Here is a 27,143-nt window from a genome sequence, read left to right on the forward strand (position 1 = left end):
CTTTGAAAGTACCTCTTCCCAGGATTCCCACGAATGAGGGGTGGTAGTGGTGTCAAAGCCATAGTTCAAGTGACATAATAGTAACATCAGGCCTTTGGAGGATGCCGACCCTTCACTAGGGCATGGGTGTGGGAAAACTCCCTGGTGTATTAGCTCCTGATGTAGGAGGAACAACCTAACTTCAGCTTCAAGGATGTTTAACTGCAGAGGACATTCTGATAATTAGGAGACCCAATGCAAGATGCAGCTGTTGGGTTCCTTGGCTACCTCATACTTAAGTCCTAACCTACCCAGTATTACTTTGACACCAGACACTGGAAATCAGCATGCTCCTGGATGCAATTCATAGAAGGGGCCGCTGTGGCTCCCTAGAGGGATACTGAGCGTCCCCGTCACGTCTATGATGAAGCTTCCTTCTTGCCAACGGAGATGTGTTCAGTCTGCTGCAGTTAAAATGGCTCCTCTGGATGAGCGGAGAGTGGGAGAAATCCCTAGGGTCAAGGACAACTTGACATCCAACACAATTTAAGCAAACTCATGGTTAAGACTTGTGCTGCTACCTTTTTATGAACCAACTTTCCTTGTATTACCACCTTCCCAAGTTGTATTAGACCCCAATATACTAATCTTTTTACAAAAGTCTTCCAAGACTCCTCCTTCCAGTAGCCCTTCTGTGTACGCCCCACATGCGGAGCACCAGCCTCCATGCTGTAGCTGAGAAAAGTCAGAGAGCAAATCTCTCCAGGGGAATGGTTGGAGCAGGGATTGAAGACATCGCTCCCAACCTGCAAAACCAACGCTGTCCTAATTAGAAATCATGTCTTTTTTTTGGACAATCTCCTTGTCGATGTCTTGTTGTGAACGTACATTTGACAGAACTAGAACAGAAAGAAAACGGAGGAATTTATTGCAACCCACATTTACAGGAATATATGCATCTCTTACAGGAAGGATTATATCAGTAAGTTTACAGATGGCTGAAATGGGAGGAAAGTCTCCTGTGCGTTCTGGAGGGTAGACCCTGTTATAAGCTCTGTAGAAGATGATATGGGTACAAGTTGCCTCACAGATTTTCAGTCCTCAAGTTTTTGGACTGAACTGACTATTGACTTTGCTTTGAAAAGTGATAATATAAACTCTGGTTGTCTGTGGGAGTACAGAACACCGTGATTGTGATTTTTGGTGACAAAGACTCCTTTTCCTCATAATGGGAGGCCAAGGATTCCCTGAGTGGAGTCTTCTGAGCCCAGTCTCTGACCATGAACTCTGCATGAGGTTGTTGATCAGCTCTGCAGTGTTGCATTCTGGGAGTTTCCTAATTCCACATATTTTCTCTGTGCTTTCTCCCTTCCAAGCACTTACTAGGCCAGACCCTGTTTAACTTCTGAGATCAGACATGGGGTGCATTCAGTGTGGTATGACGACAGACTGCCTGCTTTTACTTCTAAAGGTAAACATCAATTTCGTTTCCAGAAAGCTGTGTTTTATTCTGCACATCCTTTGCTTTTCCAGATGGATGGATGCCAATCCATTTTCAGTAACAATGCAGCTACAAAACAAAGGCTACATTATTGTCGCTTCCTCACTGGCTGTCCCTGAGCTATTAGAGAATGAACTTGTGGCTTCAGTGTAAGTAGCCCTCTTTCCAGAGGTGGGGCTTGCCTTTGATTTTGGTGGACAGCTGTTGCTCTCTTCTTCCTCAGGGTCCATCAGTGCTTTTTATTATATAGACTCTTCCTGCCTCCTACCCCTGATGCCACAATTATGCTTTTTAGTGTCCTGAATGCATAGGCTGAAGTCTTAACTCTCACTTCTTCAAAATGCAACCTTACTTTGAAATGAGATTGCTGCAGACATAGTTTAGATGAGATCACAATGGAGTGTGGTGGGTTTACTGGTGTCTTATGAAAGGGGGGAGTTTAGACATGGAGACAGACAGGTGAGCAGGTAGCTAGGTAAAAATCAGAGTCATGCAGATACAGCTGAGGAAGTGTTAAAGTTAGGAGAGTGGCCTGGAAAAGATTCTTCCCTGGGATCTTCAGAGGGAGTGTGGCCCTCTGAGCCCTTGGGTTTGGGCCGAAAGATGATAAGCTGTGGTACTTTGTTATGGTGTGTGCTAAGACAGTATCATCATTACTCTTCTCCTAACACACACACACACACACACACACACACACACACACACACACACGCATGAATGCATGTACACACAGGCACACACATACAACATGCACACATATACATGCACAACTCTCACACACACCCTTAGCTTTCCTTGTATGAAGACTAATTCATAACAACTTAGTTCAACATCAGATGTCTAGGCTGTAAGTGGTTTACCCTGAGTGAAGCATGCTGTATTACATTCTACTTAATCCACAACTAAGATGTAACCAAGTGAGCTCTCTAAGGACAGCTGTCCCCACTCGGCAGCCCTACCTCTGCAGAAGGCAGTGACCTATGGAGCAGCCTCACAGAGCCTTGTATTTCTCTAACACATTTGCGTGCTAGTGGGGCCTCCAGTGCCTCAGTAAAGTAGGTGTTTCTGGCCTGTGACAGGTCGGTGGACAGACATAGGGAAGTTTAAGGTAGGGTTGGGACAGGGAAGAAAGACAGTGTACCGCGGCATGTTCAGGAAGCTGCTTCCTCTGTTGATATCCTGCCCTTCCTATGTTGCTGGCATCGAACTGCAGCCCTACTCTCAAACTGATCCGCAGCAGGTACAGCTTTTTACAGCTTCCTTTCCTTCCGCTCTAGAAGAATTTCCTCAAAATCTGTCTTCAGTGGCTGGAAAAGAACCTCAAACCATTTATGATTGTTTTCACTTAATTCAAACTCAAGAAGAGACTCCACAGGCCCCTTCGGAGGCCAGGCGCTTACAGGGGAGAGATCTCCTCTCGGAGGGCATTTTGTGCACAACAGCACTTTGAAGGACTTGTGCCCAGAGAGTGACATTTGTCCCTGAGAGTAAACTCTAAATTACATCACAAATTAACATTTTAAAATTAGAGCTGGCGTTTCTGACCTGCCTCCTGGCCGCCACCATCCTGCCGAAAAGTGACATCATTTATGACAGCCGCAGTTCAGAAGCCCAGTGTTTGAGGTCGTAAAACACTTTCCAGGCCTGATTTAATATCGATTTTGCTGTCAGGCTAACTTTACTTTAATATTTAAACAAATGTTTAATGTTTAAACAGTCTGATTTTCCTCTTTTCATTTTTCTGTGGCTTTAACCCGATGTTATCTATGTTGTAACCATTTCCCCTTGGGCCAACTTCCACACTCTCCCGACCTAGCTGAAGCAGTATCCTTTGAGTTATTGTCACAAGGTCTATCCGGTAGCCGAGCCTTTCTTTTTCTTTGAGATGGAGCTTCATGCTGTGTGTCATAATTCCCACTGCACAGATGTTATGGTACTATGTTGTTACAGTGTGGGCATGTTGTTAGATCCAGGGGACCAAAGCCTATCCTGCAAGCAGCTGTTTTTTCTCACAAAGACTTCACCTGATCAGTGTGCATGGCCAGCAACTTCGGGGAAGTAACATTTTGAACTGAGGCAGCCTATTTATTTATTTATAAATAAATTTGTATATTTGTTTTTCTATTTGTTTATTTACTTATTTACTTATTTTGAGATAGGACCTCTTGTAGCCAAGGGGGGCATTCAGCTCTTTAAATTATTTTTGGTCTTTATTTATCCCTTAAGAATTCATTCCATAGAGTATATTTTTATCATAGTCTTCCCCTCCCCTAGCTCCTCCCAGATCCTACCCACCTTCCTACCCACCCAACTATATGTTCTTTCTTTCCCTTAAAAAAATCCGAAACGGCTGGGCGGTGGTAGCGCACGCCTTTAATCCCAGCACTGGGAGGCAGATACAGGTGGATCTCTGTGATCTACAGAGCGAGATCCAGGACAGGCACCAAAACTACACAGAGAAACCCTGTTTCAAAAAAACAAAAAAACAAAACAAAACAAAACAAATCCAAAACAAAGCACAGCAAACAAACGCTCATGGCGTGTGATCTGTGTTGACCAACTACTCCTGAGCTTGGGGAATTACCCTGAACTCTTGGTGCTCCAAGTTCTACCTCTCAGCTGCCAGATTACAGGTGTGTGTGCCGAACTGGAATCCTCTCGATTACAAATCCAGAGGTGGTCAGAAGAGGTGCTTTTGTCAGAAATTGATTTGCGGAACTGCGATGGGAGCAGCTCCTATCTGGAGACAAAGTTGCCAGTGGCTCTTCTTTATGTCACTTAATTCAGTTGAGTAAATCACCCACTTCCCAGGACCCTCTTACAGAGGAGAGAAACAGGTAAGCCATGACGTGCACAGACCACAGGGGGCAGTATTGTGTTTTACTAGGGAGGTTCCCCCTCCCCACCAACACACACCTTGGCACTCTCAGCTTGGGTATCCTACTATTACTTTTGGAGGTTTGGGGATTTCCTCATTTCTCCATCTATAGTGATAAAGGGGCAGCCTTCTTGTGCTCTGTATACTGTAGGGATGAAGCATCACTCACCAGTCTATCCTCATTTCCAGCTAATTTGTTTTCCAAAGTAATAGTCTGAATTGTCATTTAATAATATTTGCGCCAGGCAGTGGTGGCAGTCACCTTTAATCCCAGCGCTGGGGAAGCAGAGGCAGGAGGATCTCTATTAGTTCGAGGCCAGCCTGGTCTACAGAGTGAGCTCCAGGACAGCCAGGACTACATAGAGAAACCCTGAACTTGAAATTCTAAGGCTCAAATGGACTTTCTGCTGTTGAGATCCCCAGTCTCTTCACCTGGCATTCAGGTGCATTATAAACACAGAAGCAAATCCTCAGCTTTAGAACAACCTCCTAAATTGCATATTCATCTGAGTGTTCCATACAGAACTACCAAGTAAGCCGGGGGAGCTCTGTGTTAGAGAAGTAGGGGAACTGCTTTATGAAGCTAGGTTTGATCGACAGTTCATTTTTTTTTAAATGCTACCCTCTAGGGGATCTTCTGTGCCCCACTTTTGATGTTGGGGAGTAATTCAGCCTGTTTGTGGAACCAAAAGTAACATGTTTAGCCTATTATGATGGTCTTCCTAATTTTTTTTTTTATTTCATGAGACAACAATCAAGCAATAACCTTGTCCCTTTAGTCACAGTGTGTGGCTAAAGAAAGGTGGGGGAGGGGGAGGGGGAAAGGGAAGGGGGAGGGAGATGATTATTCTAAGTAGACAAACAGCAGCATTCTTTTTAATTCTGTCACTCTCAGAAAGTCATTTCACAAAGAGGAGTTCTAAATTACCCAGAGCACCACTGTGAGGGAGTGGGTGGGAGGTCTTATTAAACTATAGGCCCTTAAATCCTTTCCATACCTAATGATTCAGAGTCCCTGGATATGACGCCTTCAGTTCTTAACAGCCAGGAGCTTAAGATCCACTGCAGTAGGTGTGTGTGTGTGTGTGTGTGTGTGTGTGTGTGTGTGTGTGTGTTATGCATGTATGCAAGTCTGTACTGTACTAATGTCTGTATGTGTGAAGAAGTCCAGAGGTCAATGTCAGATGTTTTTTCACTTTTTTTTCTTTTGGTTTTTCAAGACAGGGTTTCTCTGTGTAGCTTTGGCTGTCCTGGAACTTGCTCTGTAAACCAGGCTGGTCTTAAACTCAGATCCACCTGCCTCTGTCCACTGAGTGCTGGGATTAAAGGTGTGTGCCATCACTGCTGGGTAGATGTCTTTCTCTATCACTGTCCACCTTATTTTTGAGACAAGGTCTTTCACCAAACCTGGGGCTCATTGATTTGGCTAGACTAACAGTCTGGGGAGGGCCATGGGATCTCTGTCACACCCCTGCCCCCCCCCCAGCACTGTGATCAAAGGTGCTTGCCACCAAGCCTGGCTCAAGGTTGGGGATCCAAATTCAGGTCCTCATTCTTGCACAGCAAGAACTTTCCCCTCTGAGTTATCTCCCTGCCTGACTGAAGTAGTTCTTGTCACATTCTCCCGAGATATGACAAGCAGTGGCTTCTGATGGGGAGACAAGGCCACTTTTGACTGACAGTGTCATCGTACATCACAGATATCAGTGGTAAGTGGACCAACAATGAATGCTGTTTTCCAAATGGGGTTTCTGGCCAATGAGGCTTACCACCGCGTTGCCCACCCCCTCTTGCCATGCCCCAAGAACACGGCATTATTTGTGTCTTTGTCCCACCCTCCTGCAGCTTACGTCCTTCACGCTGTCTCTCTTGCTGGCTTCCGTCATAGGAAACCAAAGGCTGTCACTTCTTTCCAAACTGCTTCACTGAAGGGGAGATGTATATGCTGCTAGTATCATGACACAAAGCACAGTGTCCATCGAGTTCAGTATGAAATCCTGCTAAGAAAAATCTTCTGGACCCAGGTGAAAGTGCAGGGTAGGCAGAGGTGAGGGAAGGGAGAGACAGAAGACACAGCATTGGAAGGGGGTGTTGTTTTGCAATGTATTGGCTCCTAGTTCAGGTCCATAGCTAGCCATCCTTTGAAAATGCACTTGCTGGGGACAAATGGCTTGTAAATGGTAAATGGGGTGTTGGTCATGAGGGAATCATTTTCTGTCCCCCTCTTGATGGCTAAATGTAACCTTGCTTCTCCTAATACCCTATTCTTAATATAAAAATGATAACTTGCGGCTGGTGCTCTGTCTGGGGTAGTCCTGGAGCGGAGCGCTGATTGATGGCAGGCCGGGGTTTACTGGCACTATTAAAGTACCCTGAGATTGCCAAGCAAGTGAAAATAAAGGTGTAATGATTGAATTATATATTCTCTTTCTATGATTGAAAATAATATCAGACAACTGACTCCAGTGCCAGACAGATTACATAAGCACACGTTAAGTGGTAGAGTAAAAATGAGTGATTTTCCTCCTTGACTTAAACGGAGCTCTAAGTAGTCTGCCCTTGAATCCAGCAGAAAGCAATTTCCTCCTCCCAGTAACAGCTAGGGGGCATTGCAAATGCAAATTGAGTTAGCTTTGCATTTTTAATATTCCACATCTCCATAACTCACCGCTGAGATTTTAGAGATGTTATTCTTGCCACTTGGCCACATTTGAATTATTTTGCACCTCTGAACTTTTGCATTAACTTTAACATTGGTGCTTAAGATATATGCTTTAATCTATCAAGAGGTCTTTGCTCATAGGAACTCTGGTGGTTGTGACCGGGGCTCCCAACAGTTCAGGACAGACTGTCATTTAGGGTGTCATGTTCTCTTTCAAAGGTGAGCTTGTTGAAATAACTCCTGCTAACATGAAGAGCTATGAACTTCAACCACGATTGCATGGAGCCATCTAATGAACAAGTGTGGGCTAGGTGTCCACCCAGGCCAGGATGGTGAGTAAAAAGCATCTCACGGCTCCACCATATGCAGAGAATTTCATCACCTGTTGATCAACAGTAACCTAGTTCCTTTTTGAAAATCCACTTTTGTAATTCATAACGGGATTAAATTTATCTTATTGGCAGTGGATGCGACTGAGAAGTGGCAGGAAATAAGGACTAAGGATGTGGGCTTCTCAAAAGAGATTTGCTCTTCACAGGAACCCTAGATTTAATTTTGATGGTTCTCATGTTGCACCTCAAAGGTGGCTGAAGAGCTCCCCTGTGGCCTTTTGGGTTGGCCTTAGAGGTGTCTTGATGGGATTGAAACATGAAAAGAGAGAACCAGGAACCACGGGGGGGGGGGGGGGGGGCTGGCAGGGAGGTCAAGGCAATTGAAGGATAAACTGTGAGTGAGGATTCCTAAGAGAGTTCTAGAAAACTGCAGGTTTATAGGCGGGAAAGAAGAAAGTCTATGTACAGTTAGGTCTCAAGCCTGATTTGCTGTTATTTTGACATTCCTGTTTGAAGCATTTTTATTTGAAAGGACTATTGCCTCTGTGTAGGCCACCTGTAGAACAAATGATGTAATTATATTAATCATGCTGGAATTCTTGACTCTCCAGTGATGTGGACCTTCAATTGGACTCCAGAGTAAGGGTCCATTCATTTCCCCTTCTCCATCGTCTTCCCTTGCTATTCTGCCACATTACCAGACCACCTCTGCAGTTTCTCTGGTAACCTCTTTCCAGATCTGAAGTCAAGTACCACATTACACACAGTACAGCATCTTTTATGTTATCTGTGTTTTTCTTTATTCGCTTGGTTTTTTGAGACAGGGTCTCACCATGCAGCCCCAGCTAGACTAGAACTCCATATGTAGACCGTGGTGATTTTCCTGCCACTGTCTCCCAAGTCATCATGCCTGGCACATTTTTTTGTTCAAACCAGTTTGTTGAGTGTCTGTATGTCAGACACTTCTGAATGTCATGGGTGTACTAGTAAATGACAGAAATGAATGGAAAAGTATATTATGTTATATATATATGTATATATATATTAAGATAATAAGTACCACAGCATGGTAACAAAGGGTAAAAGAGAGAGCTCCAAATTCAACCGGAGCGGTGAGAGTGGGACTTTTGGGGAAGGGGAAAGGGGGTGGGGTGGGGCAAAAACTTGCAGGAAGGGAAGCAGCAAGCCACACAGGTGTTCATCCCTAGAGCTCTCCAAACAGAGGGAACAGCCATGCCAAAGTCTCCAGATAAGTCAGTCAAGGAACACTAAGGAAGACAATGTGACTTGAATGGATACGGGAGCAAAAACTACAGAACATAATTGGGCAGACTCTGTAGGCTCCTGAGAGCACTGCAAGGTCTTTGATTTCTACAACATTTTTTTTTCTTATTTTTTTCATCAAAGACAAATGATACAAACACAAAGTCCTTGGGTGACCTGCTCTATCTAATATATTCAGATGACTTATAATTAATATACAGATTATTTATAAGCACCTGTCACAGGCTCAGAATGCCTGTTCTCCTTAGCAGTGTAAACTCCTTTGAGAGCATTCTTTTCGTTCCATTTTTGACAGTTTATCCCCATAGGGGATGTGTGCATCCCAATCCATGTCTGCACTTACCATTTCCATAGTGGATATGTTATCCTGTGTATAATGCCATAGATAAGAGAGAATTTTTGTTAGATATATGAAAAAAATCAACATGTAATTATCAGGTACACTCAATATATCTTTAAATGTCTACAGGTTGACTGAGTGATTCAGAGCATATGCTGCTCTTCCAGAGAACCTGAGTTTGGTTCCCAGCACCCACATGGGGCAACTCACACTGCCTGCAACTCCAGCTCCCAGGAATCTGATGTCTCTGTCCTCCATGGGCGTGCACGCACGCACGCACGCACGCACGCACAAACACAAAAAAATCAAATACTTTATTTTTTTTTTAATGTATAACCCAGGCTAGCCTTGAATTCATGATTCTCTGGCCTCTTTTTATTCGGCATATCCTACTGACATCTGCCACCACCACAATTGGTGATATATTTTAAAAAGTATATCATTTAAATATTTATGTACCGCAAGGAGATGAAGGCATTAAACAAGGCAAACTCAAATGTAGTTTAGAATTGCACAGCATTATTTTTTGTTTAAAATCTTATTATTGGTAAGAAAATTATAACAACTGGAAGACCCAAGACCTGTATTTGTGTGCATTATAACATACATTCAATGCTGTGCCTCGTTAGATGCTTATAATTCTGTGAAAGAGTGAGACGAGTACTGCTGTCACCATACTTCAGAGGTTATAAGACTTATCCAAGATCACACGGTAGTGAGGAGAGGCAGGCTGACCTTAAAAAGCCATTCCTGTGTTGAGTTACCGATACTCAACTCACACAGAATGAAGGGTTGAGATCCTCATTTCCACATTAAATCCAAATACTATGTTTACAGCACACACTGTAAGTGTACTCCAGAAATAAAGAGTAGGGGACATTCCTGGAGTCCGGATTCATCTCTGGGTAGAATCCTGGAAGACACTGAAGGATGTCCAACCTCTGGCACCAGAAAGGCCAACATGGTGAAGTTCCCTTGACAGCATGTTAGACCAGGAGGGCTGGCTTTGTCATGAGGCTTCAGATCTTCCCTGCCAGGAGCTTATTCAAGTGCCACAGTGGCCACGGTACCTTCAAATCCATTCTCCTGTCTATGCAGGGACAAAAGCTGAGTCCAAGATAACGGAGAACAACCATCCGCAGCCTGTTCAGGAGGGCAGGGCCTTCTCTGAACTCTTGGGCTGATTTGATCCAGATTCAATCAGCATTGAATCCCGTGCAGATTGTTTACCCTCCAACCCCACAGCTCTCCAGAGTTTTCTTGAGTGCGAGCAGCAGGAAATATTAGATAGAAGGATTTAGATTGTGGAGATAAACAGATAGAAAATAAAGGATAACCCCGAGAGGGCCTGGAACCTATTCCAATGAGCCCCAGCTGTCTCTGCCCCAGGGTATTTATAGAGACGCCAAGGGGTGGAGCAAAAGACCCCCACTCCCCCAGCACAGCCAAGTGCAGACCATCTCAGACACCTGCACTCAGGCCCGTGGTCCTAATCATCCTCTCTATGAGGACCTGCTGGGTAAAGCCACGAGGAACCTGAAAACCAGCTTCCACAATCCCGAGGTGAGGAATGATGCTATGTAATAGCCCTGTGCTGAGACCTCTGTCTCTGTCACACAGGTGGTCATTCTGCTGACATAGAAAGAATTAAGATAGCCAACCTAAGTTCACTCTCCATCCAGGACCGCACAAACACAAAGGCTACCACCAATCTCTGCCTCTACTAGTACTTTCTCCTACCTATGTGGCTGCTTCCCAGGGCACAAAGGTTGTTAACTAGACCAGAGCCCACATTTAACCCCTATAGCTCCCTCGACTGGGTACCTTGAATTATAAACAACTGCCCCCCCAACTGTCCGTGACAGCCTTGTAAGTAAAGATATGTTATATTAAAGATAAAACTAGACTAATAGTCCCTTACTCTACAACCTGCCCTTTTAGTGATAAAAATGAATTCTTGATCAAAGAAACAATAAACATACAATGCTAGGGATTAAAATAATACCAACACAGTCCAAGCTGTGTAATCCACAAAGTACTCAGAGGTCATTTAAAACCCATCAGAGCCTTCCATCTTAAGGCATCACCATTACTTCTTATATTAAAGGTTGTTAGTCTAATGAATTGTGTAGGGTGGGGTAAAACAACTTTTACCTTCTGTCCTCATTGGAGAACAGTGTGTGAACCACCCAGAAGCCCATGCTTTGCTGTCCATTAAGGATCTAGACGTATTTGGCCAAGGAGAGATTTGTTGAATAGCTTCCACCTTTAAGTGCAGGGCATAATGCATGGTGACATCATTATACCTTGACAAACAGAAATTATATCAGGCCTTCCTCCTCCCTTTTCATTACTGCGGATGATTTATTTTAGTGGCTTTCAATTCATAAACCTATGGATTGTCTGTAAAGTTAAAACCCTTTTAAATTTGCAACATGCAATAGGGGTGGTTAATAGCATTCATGAGCCATGCTATATAATGTTATTGGCGCCGCTTTCTCTGTAAAGGTGCATTATAAACAGGAGCTGGAAATTTATAGCAAGCAAATTTGTGAGCCGCATATGCCTGCTCTTATTTCCCAACCAGCCATAATGCTAAGTTATCATAAGTGACGTGACACGTGACCCTGTTCCATTTCATCTTCATCAAATGCGGAATGATATTGGAAGGTCTTGGAATGAAAACTTACAGAGTCAATAAAATTGTTTGTATCAGGAAAAATCAGTGCAGCCTCTCTTATCACCCTTATTCTCCTGGCAAATCCTATGTTTGTGGCTCTAGGAGTTGATTATTTTTAGTAGATGTGCCCTGCAATGCCTGGGGATTTCCATGAAATGTTCTGTTATTACCCAAGATGCCATTTCCCTTGCCTACCTCATGCACTGGGGCTTATGAATTAGAATGCATGAAAAGAGGAGCACGTGTATGCTTGGACGATCTATTCCCCAGCTTAGATTACAATTACAAAAGAAGCCCTTGGAGCTTGTGTGTGTGTGTGTGTGTGTGTGTGTGTGTGTGTGTGTGTGTGTGTGTGTGTGTGTGTATAAGAACACCTGCTTGTGAGGTGTATGAGGAGATGAGATGGGCGGGTAGGAGAGAGGATGAAGTTTGGAGAATACATTAGTGGTAACCTAAATACAAAATAGACTGAAGAGGACATTTTTTTCTCCATCAATTCATTTATGTTGAAGAGAGGAGGAAATGAGAAGAAGGCATCTGAAGGGAGAAAACAGGCTGGGAAGCGAGTGAGGAAAGGCAGAGCAGAGGACTGGAGCCAGTGACACCACGCAGCACCTTCAGCAGGCTCTGGGGGAAGGACGCACTGGTGACTCAGAGCTAAGAAAGGGGGAGGCTGGAGAAAGCTTGGTGTTGCAGTGAGAAAGACCAGGTCCTTCCCGGGCATGGAGTGGACAGGCAGGGTGAGCCTCCGGGCACGTACAGCGTGGAGGAAGTTGTGCGGAACTGTTTTCAGATGAGACATAATTTAAGGCTGGGGTAGAGTCTTGAACTGAGGGTGTTCATGGCAGGACAGCATCAGGGTGGCACATTCTTACCATCTCTGTTTTCAAGTGGCTTGCTGGAGAGCCTCAAAGAAACCCGCAGGCAACCCCACTCAATCCCTGACCCCATGCACTCTGTCGTCGAATTCCTGTCCCGAAGGAAAGGTGATTAATGTCATAAATAGAGCCCTGTGAGCAAATGCGTTTTGCCAGGACATCTTCTGTAAGCTGCCTAAACCCCTGTGACACAAGGATGTTCCTAAACCAGAGAGTCGTCCTCATATTCCCTGTGCCTTATCAACACACCCGTTTCTGGGAAGATGATGGTCCAGCCAGGGCTTGTGCTATGTGACATGTATGGAGCATGTCTTACTTTTCAAGTATGTGTAATCCTACACTACTGCATTTAGTGTAAGACCACTCCCCACCTCCCTGCCCTTGACCCTTGTACCTCCTCAGCTACCACAATATTGATCTTTGGAGCATCCTACATGTGTGTTCAACATATACTCCACTGTAGCATACAGTTTTTGACTAAATTTTATTTTAGTTTTCTTGTTTGTTTTTCTCTTTGGGTCCTATTGTTAAGAAGCAGAATGTCAAAAAGCTATATGAGAAATTTAAATATTACATAATAAAAGTTAAGCTCTAGATGAAATCATTAGAGCATCACTTGACTCAAAATATAAAGAATCAAGGGTCCAGGAGTGCAACACAAATATTGGGAACTTATAAAATCAGACCAGGAGAAAAGGTTAAGGAAATTGCTGTGTAGTTTTGAAAGGGGAATAATGACCTATAATAATATAATAATGATATAACAGTGCTCAAGGCAGTTTCTAAGACCCGATGACTATCATAAGAGAAAAAGCCCAACCCACTAGTCCTAGCACTCATTAGACCCAAACCTCACGGATTTTTTTTTCACAGAGAAAGATTTTGGGGTGTTTTCTTTTCATTTATTTACTTCTTTGGGGTTGATGAAGGTGGAACATGGAGAGGATGTGGCAGAGGGTAGGCAGTTCCAGGCAGCAGACTCCATGAACAGACTTTGAACCACGGGACAGGAAATTTGAGCTGTCAATGTTGACATGGGGCTGGGGGATTTCTGGGCTTTAAAAATAAACTCACCTTTAAAAAAAGATCACTTCACTCAAAGTTCAGAAATTTATTTAAAAGTGGAACTTTCTGTCTTGTCCTCCGCTCACTCCCCTGGGCAGTTGGGTCAGGAACAATTGTCCATTCGGGGCTGGCCTTGGGTCAGTGTGTCATTGGGCAGATCCTGAAGTTTGGCCCTGTACTCCCAGCCCAGCACATGGCCCAGGGAGATTTCTGGAGAAAGGCTGCTTGAGTTGGACTGAGTACTCAGACTTTCCAGTTTTTGAGTGAGATCACAGAAGGTCTTAAAGTTTTGACTCGCTACACTTTCAGGAGCAGAGTCTAAACCCAAGGTGTTGGCTGTCTTCGGAAGTAAAGGTGTGGGGGGAAAGCTGCGGGTCAGACAGGAAGAGTTTGTTTCGACTTTGTGAAAAGCAAGATGTGTAGCTTGTAAACATCCAGAAAATGGCAGGGCTTGGTTTTTCTGTGCCAATCATTCCAAAAGAAACTAAAATGACTATTAATGTATCAGTGTTATGGGTTTTCTTGCATCTCCCAAAGATCTTGAAATCCTAATCCCTAGTACCTGTGAATGTGGTCCTGCTTAGAAATGCAGTCTTTATAGATGGTGAAGTAAAGATGAAGTCATCAGGGTAGGTATTAATCAAATGCTTGATGTTCTTAAGAAAATGGCAAGTCGGGCACGTAGAGAAACCGAGAGAACACCATGGGAAGATTGGAATCATGTAACCAAAGAAATGCCAAGGGTGACCAGGCGCAGAACTATCAGAATTCAGGAAAAATGATGGCCCTCCACAGCCCCCAGACTCAACCAGCCTTGTTGACACCAGGCTACAGTATGGACCTCCAGCATCCAGAACTGTGGGATAGTTAAGTTCCATTGTCCAAGGCACCCAGTCCGTGCTATTCACTACTGCGGCTCCAGTAACCAAAGGCATGGAGAACCGACCATGCTTTGTCCTCAAAGGTGATTTAACCCTGGCTGTGAGTGTAAGCTTTGGAAATGGGCACTTCTTTTCTCCAAGTGTCATAAGTTTGCCGCACATGTCCCACGGGAATGCTCCCCTTGCCTCTCTCTACCATGAATCCCACACTGAGCTTCTTTCTGAGCTGAGTATTTTCCAAGAAAGTGACAGATTTTATCTTCTAAATGGTTTTTGACATCTGTCATCTTCTCATTTGGAAAGAGCTGCCAACATGAGCGTTGACATGGGGTACCAGTTTGGCGTTCCATCTTTGGGCAACTCTTTGGAAACAGGGTGGCATTTGTAAACAATGAGTACCTAAGTTTCATTATTACTTTCCTCCATGGAAAATGACTTCAGGGTACCAAATCCTTCTCTTCATCTCCTGATGAATAGCAAACTCAGTCTTTCTTCTGTCTATTCAATAGTAAAAACAAGCATTGTGTCAGAACTGAAGTCAGGCAGAGAGGTAGTGGCTATAAGGGGGTAGCTATGGGCATATTGTTTTCTATCTTTATATATTTACATACAGTTCTTGTATTTTCTCCGGAAGTACTTCCCAGAGACAAAATGTCAAAACACAGTTTATTTGCAGTTTCTCAGCTGTACCCCCCCCCCTCTTGATTCCATTCTCCTGAGACATTCCTTTGTGCATCTTCAGGCTGCCAGATGTTTGTTAGCTCCGGCTCAAACTCTAATTCATTGCTGTCAGGGTTTGGGCTTTGGCAGCTGGAGCCTGAATGCTTTGAGAAATCTCTTTGGTTCATTAAGCAAATCTTCAAGGCCACATACAGTTCTGGCTCAGTTAAAATGCCCATCCCTTTAAGAACGCCCTTCATCATGGTAACCCCAGGCTACACAGGGGGCCTTAGAGAATGATGGTTGCCCACTTGGCTGTTGATTAAGCTTACCACTGGTGGCCCAGCCCCCATGGATGGCTCAGTGGGACTGCCTTTCCACATGGGGTAGCCCTCCCCTTTGCTCATTGCAGTCTGTTGTCTAGGTGGTGAGGGCCCCATGGACCTCAAGAATGAGGCTCTTTACAGACAAGCCTAGATACCCACACCTTCTCTCTCTAATTTGTTGCCTGCTCTCTCCGGAAAAGAACAGCTGGGTGCCTACATCTGTGTGCTGCTTGAGGTGCCTTGGCTCGGCATGTGTCCATGACAGGTGCTCACTGCCTGGCTTTTCCGTTCTGTTTTGGCATACCTGACCATAAGTAAAAGCACAACTCACATGTACTTTTGAGCCCAGCAAGACCACTAGTTACCTAGCTGATCAACAGATATTCTTCCCTCTTTCTTAACACACACACCCCATTTTGGTGCAGGTCAGCAACCGGCTACCCAACTCTCTTGCTAAACTAGGAACGGTCACGCGATGCATCGCCAACAGATGAGATGAACATAAAAGCTCCCAGGTAAGAACAGTTTGGAAGAGAAAATTTCTCAGTTGGCAATTAATGTTTTCTCGCCTTCCTCATCTTTCAGTGGAGCCTGTGGGTTTGACGCCACAGCAGGACGTGATGATCAAGCTGTGCTGTAGAGACGCGTCATGTTAGTTTCCTTGTCCAGGCTGACACAAACTAGAAACATCCGGGAAGACGGAATCTCAATTGAGCCATTGCTGCCGTCCGATTGGCCTGTAGGCATGTCTGTGGAACTCTTTAAATTGCTAAATGAGGTAGGGAGCCCAGCCCACTGTGATCTGTGTGGTGGTATTGTGTTCCCCAAAATATTGTGCACCCTAATAAACTTATCTGGGGTCAGAGAACAGAACAGCCACTAGATACAGAGGCCAGAAAATGGTGGCACACACACCTTTAATCCTAGCATTCCAAAGGCAGAGATCCCTCTGGATCTCTGAATTTAAAGCCACACTGGAAACATCCAGGCATGGTGACCCACGCCTTTAATCCCAGGGAGTGATGGCAGAAAGCAGAAAGGTATTTAAGGCTTGAAGACCAAAAACTAGAAGCTTTTGGCCTGGTTAAGCTTTTAGGCTTTTGAGCAGCAGTTCAGCTGAGATCCATTTGGATAAGGACTCAGAGGCTTCCAGTCTGAGGAAACAGGATCAGCTCAGGAATTGGCAAGGTGAGGTTAGCTGTGGCTTGTTCTGCTTCTCTGATCTTCCAGCATTCAACCCAATACCTGGCTCCAGGTTTGTTTTTATTAATAAGACCATCTAACAATTCATGCTACAGATCTGTATGATCGCTAGGCAGAGCTGTATAGAAAAGGAGCTGGAGCCGGGCGGTGGTGGCGCACGCCTTTAATCCCAGCACTCGGGAGGCAGAGCCAGGCGGATCTCTGTGAGTTCGAGGCCAGCCTGGGCTACCGAGTGAGTTCCAGGAAAAGGCGCAAAGCTACACAGAGAAACCCTGTCTCAAAAAACCAAAAAAAAAAAAAAAAAAAAAAGAGCTGGGCAAGCCCTGGCAAGCAAGCCCGTAAGCAGCACTCCTCTGTGGTCTCTGCTTCAGTTCCTGTCTCCAGGTTCCTGCTTTGGGTTCCTGCCCTGACTTCCCTCAGTGACGGACTGTTACCTAGGAGTGTAATATTAAATATCTCCCCAAGTTGGTTTTGATCAGTATTTCAGTATCTTTTCAAAGCTGCAGGAGGCACACCAGGGCAGGAGTTCAGTAGCCCCGTGTGGCTAGTGAGTACTTGAAATGTGGCTCGTGTGACTCAGAAGCTGTGTGTGGATGTTTCTTGTATTGCTACATTCTGCAAGGCTTGTTTCTGGAAACCTGGCTGGGATAACAGCGGAGTGAAGGAAGGACAGATGCACGGACATGGCTACAGGAAGGCTGGATTTGGGTGGGCTGTGCTCATTCTGCATTGAAGAGCACGGGCAAGTGTATCAGCCTTTCTCATGCAAGAGGATGAAAGCAGCGCTCTCCGCTCTCCGGGAGCCACATGAGCAGGCAAGAGGAGCCCACAAACAGGCCTGCGTTAGTGTGGCCAGTGAGCAGTGCTAACAGGTTGTCACCTAAGGAAACGAGGCCCGGTCTAGCTATGTCTCTGTTGATGGGTTCGCGTCAGGGGAGTTGCATATGATCACACAGGATACTCTGAGCAAATGCTCCTATCCAGGTGTAATCCCCGGCCAAGCCAGTTCTACCAGCCAGCCGAGGAAAACAAGGCTTGCCTTTCATTGAGGGATTTGGTGCTTCACTGGGAAGATTTTCTTCCACAACTGGCATTTTGGGCTTTTCTTCTTTTACTTTAATGTTTTCAAATGTCCTAATTAGAAGATTTAATAGGCACATAACAATTATGCATATATATGGGGGTACGGTGTGATATATTGATACAAATGTAAACTATTTAATGGTTTAAAAAAATAAGTGTAGGGCTGGGGACATGATTTGGTCATTAAGGGCTAAAGATCACAGCTGACAAGATAATAAGCATGTCCATCACCTTTCACTTTTGAGTGTTTGTCCTTCCACACAGAAATGTATCTTTGTATTCAAACACAGTTTGAATCTAAGCTCTGCTGATAATCAAGCAGTGTGGCTAGTATCTCTGCACCTCCCTTTTTATTTCCCCCCTTTCTAATATAAGAATGACAGGATGGCCATGAGGGCTACGCTCAGTGGGAGATCATGTATAACGCCACCAAGTGGCGAGGTTGTCAGCATTTGTTAGTTTGTGTCCTGTTGCTATGATAAACATCAGGGCCAAAAGCAACTTGTTTCATTTTATACTTCCACACTACAGTCGGTCTCTGAGGGAAGTTGAGGCAGGAACCTGGAGGCGGGAACTGAAGTGGAGGCCTTGGATGAATGCTGCTTACTGGACCGCTCAGCTTGCTCTCTTACACAACCCAGAGCCATCTGCCCAAAGATGACACTGCTCACAGTGAGCTGGGTCTCCCACATCAATCATCATTCAAGACAATGTCCCACAGACTGCTCTCAGGTCAGTCGGATGGAGGCACTTTCCTTAGACGAGGTTTGCTCTTGCAAGATGTCTCTAGTTCATGCCAAGCTGACAAAAATAACTAGTGCACAATGTCAGTTCTTTTCTGTCCTTCCTCCTAGTGCTGGGGATGGAACCTGGAGTCTTGTACATGCTGGACAAATGCTATTCCCGTAACCTGCACCTCCAGCCTCTAGATAATCTTTCTTAAGGGAGAAACATTTTGGTAGCAGTTTTGGTTGGGATAGCAATGACTCTTTCAGTGTTGATGAAAAAACCTTAATCTCCAAACCAAGGACTCTGGATCTTAAAGCTTTATGAGGGTGAGTGGTTATCCAAGGCAACATGTCCCAGGGGTTCTATAGAAGACACCAGGTTACCAAGTTCTCATCTTAGAAGAGTCCACTTTCCCAGAGACACTTATCCATCCTCTGTGGATATTCAGAAGGATATGGAAGTCAAGAGCAATGGGACGATCTTTTGAGAACTCGTAAGAAATAAAGGGAGGCACAAGCAGTATGTTTAAATGAGAAATGTTCCTCCATAGGCCAGGTAATCCAACACTTGATTCCCAGTTGGTGGTGGCGTTTGGGGAGGTTGAGAAGGTGTGGCCTTGCAGGGGTTGGTTTTGCGATTTTGTAGCCTTGCTCTACTTCAGTTCACTTCCTCTGCTCTGTGTTTGCGTTGAAGACGTGAGCTCTCTGCTCTCTCCTGCTGCCCTGCCCGTCACTTGGTGCTCTGCCTCCTAGCCGTGATAGACTCATCCCTTTGAAACTGTAAGCCAGAATAAACTCTTCCACAGTTGCCTTGGTCATGGGGTTTATCACAGCAACAGAGGGTAACTAATACAAGAAGGCTCTTCCTCTAGTGGCAAGCCCGCCATCTTCCATGAAGGACTTGGAGCAGACTGCAGGCCCACCGTTCACTATGTTCACGACAGTGTGACTTTAGGTAAGTTACTTAACACCCTCCCTTCTTATGCTCATTTCTAGATGAGGGGTTCTCATGACTGCTTTCAAAATTAGGCCCAAGTATTAGATGAAGTCATCCAACCTGAAACACTAACACACATTGTTCCAACTCAACAACTCTTCTCATGTTTCCTAATAAACAAGAATTAAACTTCACTCTCCAGTGGATTTAGACCTGTCCAAAAGGCTGTTCTTGAACATGTATAAGAATGTTAGAGAACTCTTAAGAGTCCCTCTTCTGTGTATGCTTTTGGCCCCTCAACTGTAGGGATTGTTATAATCTTGGACTTGTCTTCACCTGTAGAAACACTGTCCAAAACCTTTGTGCAAACTGCACATTTTTTCGTATTTTGAGACTCTTAAGCCACAACTACTACTAGGTCTCTCAAGGGAACTCTGCTGGTGAGGAAAGTTCTTCTGTGAACTTGGTAATGATGGGCTCTGGCTCAAGCATGTGAGGAACTGGTGGTTTAGAGAATTCCCTGTTGCTGGATCCTAATCTTGTTGGCTCATAAGGAACTACATCATGTGCATGCCTTGGCAACTTGTTTGAGCCAATTTCCTCGACCCTGTGGGCCTGTCCTACTACAATCCCCCTGACCTGAGAGGGGAGCTTTCTGAGAAACATAGTCACAGCAAAGCTCCAGCACCAGAGTTTATGGCTGCCACATTTGTCCGAGTCCTCTCATATGTTTAGTCACAAGTGTGACAATGATATCACCAAGTAAACTCTTCCAAATTATCTGGCTGAGAGCAACCATAATTGAATTCAAGTGTTCCAGACTTTGAAGGACATGAACTTTCGTGTCTGCGTGAATGTGTTGGGAAAGTGAGTTCTGAACATAACAGATCATGTTTGTGCCTGGTTCACATCTTTGCTGCAAATCACCTCTCATGACTTTGGTTACACTTCAGAACGGGATAAATGCAAGACTGTACTCACAAGTGCCCGATGCAGACAAATATATACACATTACATAAGCTCACATGATGCTTCCAGCCATATTAAAACTACACTGTGTGGGAGAGACAAATGTACAATTATATCTAAACTATCTGCTACAGTAGGGCTTGCTTTAGTTTTAGGTGAATAATTGGGTCCCAAACTGCTTTTAGAGTGAAAACTTTTTCCCTCTCTGCGATCAATGATTACTTTAACTGAGGGATGAGAACAGCAGAAAAGTAACAACTCACAGGAGCTGCACAAGGGTGGGCAATGCTGAAATCATAGGCCATGTTTACTCATTTATTCGTTTCTTTGTTGGCCAAGTCTCTCCTCTTTTGCAGACTATTTCCAACCAATGACTCTTGCATCATTTAAAGAAGGCTGACAAGAAGTCTGTGGGCCTTGTGTCTGGGTTGAACTTAACCATGGTGTTTGGGGTGTGGCCCTGCATTCGCGTCAGTAGGGAGTAGGTCACGGTGGACTTTTGTGTCACATCTGCTAAAAATGGGAAACTCAAGCTTGTTAACCTCAGCAGTTCTTCTTTAGTGAAGTGGTGCTATTTCAGATGCCAGGCATGTGAGGGAGAGATGCAGAGGCAGGTGAATACCTGTACTGTACTCCTCCACCAATGTCAAAGAAAGAATAGAGTCCATTCCTCTAGAGTCCATTCCAGTTTGGGAGCAACGTGAAGAGCTGGCCCCCCATTTCTCCCATTTATTTCCACCTTTGTTGTCTGCAGACCCTGCTTCAGTGGGGCTCCCCAGGTGCTCCGTAGTTGCTAAGGGAATAAAATAAGTTTCCAAAACCCTGCAGAGGAAACGGCAGCTCCTTGTCTCTCTTTTCACCTCCCTGTGTGCTGGTGACCACTGAGCAGGAGGCGATGCACAGAGGAAGAGTAAGCAGCCCCACAGGAATTGCAAGTAGGGCAGCAAGAAATGGGCAGGTCTCTGATGAAGCGGCTCTTAACCACCCTCTTCAGAATGCCCTGCTCTCCCAGTGGCCAAGTTTGGTGAAAGCTCATCATTGTAAGCACTGCATAGACTGGATTATGTTGACTTAAGAGTCAAATCCTTTCACCTGACACCGTCCATAGATACCAAGGTCAGCCTAACATCCTAAAAATGAAGCATGTACTCTACAGCGCTGGATCTGCCAAGTGACTCATTCTCTTCATGAAGTGTACATTGAAAGCATCATGTAACCCTTTGAACATACCCAATGCATCATACTCAAGGGTTCATCTTTCACCCATGTCCCATCACCGTGGTGTTTTTGTAGGATACCACTTTTAAATAGAGCAAAGTGTCACTATGAACTTGTATTGTTTCACTGATCTGTTTCCTGTGAGATCTAGTGTTTCCATGTGGAAATTGCTTCCCAACATTTCCTGAGAACCTTACCCATTTTCATGAGTACCCAGATACTTGTTTGAATACCTACTATGTGTTGATCATTTTACCAGGCATTGAGGTCATGACTGTAAATAAGACAGTAGTCTATTCTCTCAGAGTGTATAAGAGACCTAGTTTACCTGTCATGATGGCCCTACAGGGTGGATATTATTGTCACTTTATAGAGGAAGAATGAGTTAGCAAGTGGTCCCTCAGCTAGCTATGGTAGACCCAAGATACACATCAGTTTACCTGACCCAAAGATCTCAGTCTTTTTTAATGTAGCCTTTTTTATTAATTCCTTGAGAATTTTTACAGACATACAATTATTTTGATCAAATTCACCCCTCAATTCTTCCTAGATCCACTCTCTGCTTCTCTACCCTTCCAACTTTGAATCTTCTTTTTAAAAAATAACCAGATGAGTCCAGTGTGTGCTTCTTACATACTCATGGGTGGGGGCTATCCACCAGAGCAGGGTCCCCCCATCAGGGGTCACATTCAGAAAGTAAATGGACTGTCTTAGTTCCCTTCCTATGGCAACTTAAAAAAGAATGTGCTTGATTTGCCTTATGGTTTTAGAGGGGTAGAGTCCATACTGGTGCAATGGAAGAACAGCTGAGGGTTCACATCTTTATCTGTAACCAGGAGGCAGAGAGAGACACTGGGAATTGCATGAACCTTTTGAAACTTCAAAGCCCAACCCCAGTGGCATACCTCCTCCAACAAGGCCACACCTCCTAATCCCTCCCAAAGAGTTCTACCAACTGGCGACCAAGTATTCAAACAGATGAACCAATGGGACCATTCCTATTCAAACCACCACATGGACACTCCTTCTCCCAGAAATCATCAACTGTCAATAGCTCTCCAGCTAGGGGTGGGTCCTGGGACCTCTCCCCACTTTATTCTGGAATATCAATTGGAAAACAACTGTAGATACTGTGAGTTTGTGAGCACAGTGATCCTGTTGTGTCCAGAAGACACAGTTTCACTCCAGTGCTCCCTGACCTCTGGCTTCTACACTCTTTTTGCTTCCTTTCCTCAATAGTCCCTTAGTATTGTGGGCACAAGGCATGATATAAAAGTCCCATTTGTGGCAGAATACTCCATAGACAACTTACTCTATACTCTGGCCAGATGTGAGTTTCTTCATTAGCCACCATCCACTGCAGAGAGAAAGCAATAAAGTCTGAGAGCTGCACTGATATGTGGGTATTGATATGAATTTAAAGGTCATCTTGATATTAGGCCAATGAAGCAAAATAAGTAGTGAGTTCATCAATTAGAGATGAGTTTAATACTGTGTCCATTCAGTGTAGTAGTAGTAGTAGTAGTAGTAGTAGTAGTAGTAGTAGGTTCACATCCGGAGCCTCTCAGCTCTTCAACCATGGGGTCTTGGCCAGATTTACAGTAGTAGGCATACATTTTCTCCTTTGTAATGGGCTTAAATCCAATCAGAAAGGGTTTAGTTACTTACTTCATTCACTTCTATGACTAGTGTACCCATGGAGATATCTTGTCACACTGGACATTATTACAGGTTACAGGGTTTGCAGTTTAGTAAGACTTTTGATGACTTCCCCTCTCCATCCCCAGCAGCCTGTGTAGCACCTTCTGGCACTATGAAAGCTAACTATTAGGAAGTTCCTTGGTTAGTACCAGTTTGACTTCTCCATGTCCTGTTACCAAGGTGTGTGTATATTCAGCAATAGATTCTTACCACTAAAATCTGGTGGGCAACCAAAAGCAACAGAAATGACCTGTGTTGTCTGTGGGTTCCCAGGATACCCCTCCCAAACAACTGAGGAGAGGTAGCCCACATCTGGCACTGGGCTCTTTATTTGAAAGCTCTTAGTTGTAACAATGGTCCATCCTCTCCCTCTGTGATTGTTACTCACTTTCACCCATGAATCACCATGAGAACACACCACCAGGTGTAGCTAAATTTTTCCTGCCTGGCCCACAGTCAGGATATATCTCTTTCACCTGCCAGTCCCACAGCCTCTCAGACCCGACCAAGTAAACACAGAGACTTATGTTGCTTTCAAACTGTATGGCTGTGGCAGGCTTCTTGCTAACTGTTCTTATAGCTTAAATTAATCCATTTCCTTTAATCTATACCTTGCCACATGGCTCGTGTCTTACCGGCATCTTCACAAGCTGTTTCTCATCGTGGCGGCTGGCAGTGTCTCTCTGACTCAGCCTTTCACTTCCCAGCTTTATTCTTCTCCTTGCCCCGCCTATACTTCCTGCCTAGCCAACGGCCAATCAGTGTTTTATTGATTAATTAGCAACACATTTGCCATACATCCCACAGCACTTCCCCCCCTTTTTTTTTTCAAAAAGGAAGGTTTTAACCTTAACAAAGTAAAATTACATATAATTTGGGAATTTGGGCGTAGCTTCTCTTACTACTTCCTGCTGGAAGGGGGCGCTGTATCTTATGGGGAAACAAAGAAAATTTTAGAATTATGGAATAGTCCATGAGGCTGTATCGTCTGAGCCAGATGCCTTCAAACCATTCTGGATGTTGGATCATCTGGGCCATGGTGTCATTGGAGACCTTCAGGGCGTCTTGGCTGGTCAAACCTGATGTATCTTAATCTGGAACAATTCCATAGCCTTTGGCTTTCTGTGGGAACAAAAGCAGAGACTCCTTTCCAAAGTAACATATCCTTATATCCAAATTTTGAAGTCAAGGTACCTTTAAAATATACATTTTGGCATAACTCAACAGCTTTTACAATCAAATGTTTTTCTGCAGTTAAAAATCCCAAAGACAACACAATCCAGATTCTCTGTGTAATATCCATTTTTACGTGGCTTATTTTTTAATACTACCTTTACTGTCTCTTGAAAGACTTTATTTTTAAAAACCATTTATTTCTTTATATAACTGTATATATTCCTTTTTCTCTCTCTTTCAAGCCTATGTACATTTTTACACACATTGTAAACTATTACATCTGAATCTGTCTTATTGTGAATCTATTGCTTTAACCTGCAGTAGCTGTGGCTGCTGGCTCCGCCCACCTCAGCTTCCCAACATGGCTACGTTTACCGCCAGCTCTGGGAGCTATCGTGGGTTTATGCTTTTATCCAAGCAGCGTGTAGCCCAGAAACCTCTTTTTTTGTTTTGTACTAGCAAAGTCTAAATCCACCATGCAGCTTAATGTGCCACTTGCAGAGGCCTCATTCCCGCCAAACTGCAGGTCGAGCACACATGCTAGGAACCCACCAGTAGCTCAAACCGGCAGCTGCTGCTCATTTGAGAGAGACAATTAGGAACTGTTTTTAGCTCCGTTTTAGAATCTTTTTTCTCAGATTTTAGGTGGAAACTCTTGCCACCACGTTGGACGCCATTTGTAGCTAAATTTTTCCTGCCTGGCCCACAGTCAGGATATATCTCTTTCACCTGCCAGTCCCACAGCCTCTCAGACCCGACCAAGTAAACACAGAGACTTATGTTGCTTTCAAACTGTATGGCCGTGGCAGGCTTCTTGCTAACTGTTCTTATAGCTTAAATTAATCCATTTCCTTTAATCTATACCTTGCCACATGGCTCGTGTCTTACCGGCATCTTCACAAGCTGTTTCTCATCGTGGCGGCTGGCAGTGTCTCTCTGACTCAGCCTTTCACTTCCCAGCTTTATTCTTCTCCTTGCCCCGCCTATACTTCCTGCCTAGCCAACGGCCAATCAGTGTTTTATTGATTAATTAGCAACACATTTGCCATACATCCCACAGCAACCAGGTGTGTCTCTAATGGTTGAGCTGAAGAGAGAAGCCCCATCCTGAATGTGGGAAGTACCACTGACGGCTGGGATGTGAGTCGGGATAGTGAGGTGGAAGGGAGCTGAACACTGGCCTTTATCTTTCTCTGCTTTCTGACTATGGACACGATTGGTGACCTGCCTCACCCTCCTGCAGCATGCTTTCTCTGATGCGATAGGCTGTCTCCTGTCACCTGTGAACTGAAAGATGCCCACCCTCCCTAATGTGGCTTCTTCTCAGGGATTTGGTCACAGTGATGAAGAAAGTAATGGGTAGATCTCTATTACCTAAATGGCCAGTTTCATAAGGCAGTTTTGTTTTGAGTTTTTCAGTGCCTGTGCTTCTGAAGTCTAGTGTATGTTGAAGGAATATTTTCCACCTCACTTATCACTTTGGAGATAAAGTTCCAAATTAATAAGGTGGTACAATAAGTGTAGAACAAGGGAACAAATCCCTGATAACATGTAGGCTATTAGTTACCTTGGTTTTTTGTTGCTAATGTCCTCTATGAATGTTCTACACTATGGAAAGTAAGGTTATTAATGAGATTTGTTCTGACAGTGCTAAGCATGAAATTTGAAAAATTTGTAAAATAAGCATATATGAAATTATTTTTAAAAACCTGGAAGCATTTTTATACTTGAATAAGACTCAAGATCCTTTAAAAGATATATCCTGTATGAGATGGAACATGCTTTGTATTTAAGACCAAAGGCAACATAAACTTTCTAGGATATACTTCCTCTGTCTCCTGTTTGTTACCTAGACAATACTTATTTTCCAAGCTTGCATATAAGAACATCGTTCATGTGTTGGTAATGGACAATTCAGTTGAATTCCTTTCTTATAATTATTAGGAATATTTTACATATAGAGCAGAATGTTATATGCTGGAACTTATTAGTTTACATTCAAAGGATTGAACAGTGACTCTGGGGGACATGGGTAGCTCATATGTTAGGAGAACTTCGATTCCAGCAAAGATGCTCTGTAGCTGGAAATCCTTTTTGAAGGCCTGCCATGGAACTGAATAGGGCAAGCCCAGAGCTTTGGGGACGTGCATTCTAAGGAGGGCGGGAGAAGACACCGCCGATGAGCTGGTAAAGTGCCCTGCACACTGGGTGATGACTTGAGCTCTCTGCTTCAGAAGAAAACGGGGGTGGGGGTGTGGGGGTGGGGAGCCAAAGGCTGTGAACAGATCCCGAAACAATTCTCTTTGTTACGCAAAGGAACACTACTGGAAGGATGATAGGAAGAAAATGATGTGAGGAAGGAGGGAGAAAAGCAGGAAATAGAAAATCCGGGTCCAGTTTTCATTCCCTATGGAAGTGTTTCCAGCAGCACAGGAACTCATTCTGAGGAGAAGAGATCAACAAAAAAAAGCAGGAGAGAGTTTGTCCACAGCTCCTGCAGGGCTTCTGGTAGACAGAACGGGAGGCTGGCACTGTCCGTGGATGGGCTTCCGAAGGCTGAATTGTGTGTTGAGCAGAGCCGAGGCCATCCTGGCCAGCCTCCAGGGTCTCAGGTACCACTTTCCCATGATCACACGTGAATTGGATTTTAGGCCCCAGGAGA

The 27,143-nt window shown here is 44.4% G+C and overlaps 1 long non-coding RNA gene across 2 annotated transcripts; it reads left to right on the forward strand.

Annotated features, from left to right (window-relative positions):
- Nucleotides 1–1,259: 1,259 nt before the first annotated feature.
- On the forward strand, nt 1,260–16,708 carry LOC131906949 (uncharacterized). 2 transcript variants are annotated; one of them, XR_009378247.1, is made up of 6 exons: nt 1,260–1,450; nt 5,988–6,067; nt 6,247–6,395; nt 7,240–7,352; nt 14,262–14,465; nt 16,052–16,708. It is a non-coding gene; the product is annotated as an uncharacterized LOC131906949 (long non-coding RNA). The 2 variants fall into 2 exon arrangements; XR_009378245.1 differs by lacking the exon at nt 14,262–14,465.
- Nucleotides 16,709–27,143: the final 10,435 nt, after the last annotated feature.

This window comes from Peromyscus eremicus, chromosome 3 (genome assembly GCF_949786415.1).
Source record: "Peromyscus eremicus chromosome 3, PerEre_H2_v1, whole genome shotgun sequence".
In the NCBI taxonomy this organism is placed as follows: Eukaryota; Metazoa; Chordata; class Mammalia; order Rodentia; family Cricetidae; genus Peromyscus; species Peromyscus eremicus.